The sequence below is a fragment of the Macadamia integrifolia genome, chromosome 7, assembly GCF_013358625.1.
Source record: "Macadamia integrifolia cultivar HAES 741 chromosome 7, SCU_Mint_v3, whole genome shotgun sequence".
NCBI lineage: Eukaryota > Viridiplantae > Streptophyta > Magnoliopsida > Proteales > Proteaceae > Macadamia > Macadamia integrifolia.
In genome coordinates, this window is record NC_056563.1 from 21,831,167 (window position 1) to 21,834,678 (window position 3,512).

General features: G+C 39.8%; 1 long non-coding RNA gene and 1 pseudogene across 1 annotated transcript; one reads left to right on the top strand and one right to left on the bottom strand.

The window, feature by feature from the left end:
• Nucleotides 1-1,032, top strand: part of LOC122084822 — a 9,586-nt pseudogene extending 8,554 nt beyond the window's left edge.
• A 583-nt stretch (nt 1,033-1,615) lies between these two features.
• LOC122084117 lies at nt 1,616-2,708 on the bottom strand. Its single transcript, XR_006141839.1, has 3 exons — nt 2,244-2,708; nt 2,037-2,126; nt 1,616-1,819 (listed from the first exon to the last, which is right to left on the bottom strand). It is a non-coding gene; the product is annotated as an uncharacterized LOC122084117 (long non-coding RNA).
• Between the last annotated feature and the right edge of the window lie 804 nt (nt 2,709-3,512).

Below are 3,512 nucleotides of genomic sequence, written 5' to 3' on the forward strand. Positions count from 1 at the left end.
AAAAAAAAAAAAAAAAAAATTTTGAAGTTCTGATGGTGTTACTTACCCTACCTATCTCTCTCTCTTTCCTGCCCAGAAATTGGCCTGAAACTCATACTGAGAAATAGCAGAAATGGTTTCTCAGAAATCAAACCAAAGACACCCTTCATGTTATGGTAGATCACAAAAAAGCAAATTTTCTGAAAAATATCTTTGAAATATAAGGATTTATTGTTGAGCAGAAAAAACTCCTATCAGAGTAGGAACTAGGAAGTTCTGAATAACAGTATGGCTTTCTCTTCCTTGATTTGAGTCAGTTTTTCAAGTAAACTTATGTTTCATGCGCTTTCTGAACCTGGCATGACAGATAATGCCAGTGAATATTAAGAGTCTTGCTGGAAGCATGGCAACATTGTGCAACTGGTTAACATCTTCGATTATTACGATGACAGCGAACTTGCTTTTAAATTGGAGCAGTGGAGGTACCTCTCTCTCTCTCTCTCTCTCTCTCTCTCTCTCTCTCTCTCTCTCTCTCTCTCTCTCTCTCTCTCAACATGAACTAAAATGAGGCTCCATTCTCGACAGGTACATTCACTCTTTACACAATAGTGAGTGCTTTAACTATAGCGTTTGTGGCACTTTGGGTCCCTGAGACAAAGGGGAGAACTCTTGAGGAAATTCAGAGCTCCTTCAGATGAATATTTTGATAGATGGTCTGGTTTCTCAATAGCTGCTTTGTATTGGCCTTGCACATTGTGCCAAAGTGAAAATTTAATCTAGTCTGGCATCAAGCAAAATCTTATGACATCCACCATTCATGGGTTTTATTTCACCACCCCTTTTGATTATAATCCATGTTCTTAATCTATTTGTACCATGTGCTGTTTTCTATTTGAAAACCCATATCCCTTTTCGTCCCCATACTCAAAGGTACAATCGGGGTTTGGTTCTGATTAATTGTTTTGGTTTCTAATTGATTCCGGTCTCTGGAGGCCAAGACTGTAACAGATTGATTAACTAATTGGTCCTATATCTTGGGACCAGGACATTTAATGCTTTGCACTATTGCATTGTCTGCTATTTGCTTGTCATAATATCTAGTGGCAGAATTTTCAATAGGATGATGATGTATAAGAAGGGTTCCAAGAGAAATTCATTCATTTGAAGTATGAGAGATCTGATTAGTGAGGTACCTCTTGGATATACCATGTACCAGAGACAAAATGGCACATATAGTTTCTAGTAACTTGATCAATGAGATACTAATGAATTGGAATTTCAATGTTTCATATCCAAGAAGAGGCTTTCCATTTATTTGAACAATCTACAATATAGAGTAGTGACATAGGGGAGACATAATGGCTTTTGTGTGTGTGTGTGTGTGTGTGTGTCTCTCTCTCCCTCTCTTCCTTTCTCCTGCCCTTCCTATCCTTATCTCTTTTGAATTAAATTTGAACCCATTTAAATCAGCAAAAGAGGAAGTGAACATACCATTACATGCTCTGGGCGATCTCCATATTGAAAATTTGGTCCTTCTCAACCCATAGCAGATGTATCCTCTGCAAAGTGAACAGAGAAGAGAAATAACAAATAAAAGAATGAGAAGGGGTAGGAACAGGATTTTAATGGGGGAGACATAATGGCTTTTGTGTGTGTGTGTGTGTGTGTCTCTCTCTCTCTCCCTCTCTTCCTTTCTCCTGCCCTTCCTATCCTTATCTCTTTTGAATTAAATTTGAACCCATTTAAATCAGCAAAAGAGGAAGTGAACATACCATTACATGCTCTGGGCGATCTCCATATTGAAAATTTGGTCCTCCTCAACCCATAGCAGATGTATCCTCTGCAAAGTGAACAGAGAAGAGAAATAACAAATAAAAGAATGAGAAGGGGTAGGAACAGGATTTTAAAACACGGAGTTAAGTAAGAATAGGCCAAAGTCTATCATATTAAAGCCTCTATGATGCAGAAGATTTGCAATCCAATGGTTTTTGTGACCCTAGGGAATATAGTCCATGCCAATCCAAGAATTATCTGAAATTGCAGGTCTGTGTACGTACTTGTGGAAGATTGGGGGTGGTGATGTTCTTTTCAGTTCCCGACCAGAGTTTCTTGTAGTTCAGCTCTCTCCTTTCTGTTGTGAATATCACCTGATAATATCATGGAAAAACCAAAAGAAAATTCCTGTTAGTTATGATGATGATGATGATGAAAACAAGATTCTATTTGATTATAGTGGAGTGCCATAATGGCTTGGGGAGCTTTACTTTCGGAATTGTCCGTAGAGAACGTCAGCAGAGACCTTTCCTGATCTTTCTAGGCCGGAAGAGGATCTTAGATGCCGAGGAGAAATTCGGCGGCAGAGCGACGGCGGTTGTGGCGTATACCTCTTGGCTTTAGGCAGAAGCTGACGAATATTGTCGGGCGGGGGCTGAGGTTGGAGTTGAGTCTGATGAGATTGGATTTGGAGATGGGACTGGGATTGTGTCTGGATTGTAGCTTGGGGTTGAGTTTGGGACTGATTTGAGGGCTGATACTAGGGGTGGGGGATGAGGAGGATGATGAATTTGCGTCTGGATGGGGACTTGAGGTTCTGTTTGACGACGCCAGCGAGAATGAGACCAATGACGGAGGCAGAAACGACGACGGCGGCGGCCGCTGCTGTTGCGGAGGACCTTGACGAACTTGGTGAAAGTGGTGGTGGTGCTCTTGCCATTCCATTCAAACGCAACCAATCCAGACCCTGATAGGTTATTACTGGATCCCCTCTAGAGCATGGATTTAGGGGACGGTATCGAATCCAGATCGGATCGGATCGATGAGTATCGGTCAGTTTTGCACTTGATTTTTCTAAAAAGTGCATTTTTTTTACTGTTTCAACCCTAAAATGATATGGGTAACCTATTCGAATCAGTCAATCGATCTCAGCCAATACCAATATGATATGATAGATACGACTAATATGATACTGATACTTAAAACCATGCTCAGGAGGTGTCCAGAACTTAACCATTTGCACCGGAACTTAGACAATTACTCCACGTGTTGTCTACAACCATTGTACCGATGTAGTGAGCATCGGGTGATTGAGAGTCCCGTGAGACACGTACCCAAATGCTTTCAATTGCCCAATGTTCACTACATCTCACCATTCACTATAGAGGATGTGGACTCTCTACTCTACTCTATCTCACTCCTTGTTTCGAGGGCTTTTTTCGATTATTGATCATTTTCTATATTTAAAATAATTAAATGAGCCGTGTAACTCTCGATATAATTGTGTGAAAATCATCCGCAACAAGTGCACTTGGTATAGTAAACATCGATGGATGAAAGCTTCTTGTGACACATATTCAAATGTTCTCAATTGTCTAATGTTTATCGCAACTCATCACCAACTGTAGAGGATGTGTACAACATAATCCTGCTTCGGTAGAAAGTGACACATAATATCCATTAGACCAATCAATTTCCTATTGATATCAATCACAAATTTTATTTTATTATTTTTTTTTTTTTTTATTATTATTTTTTGT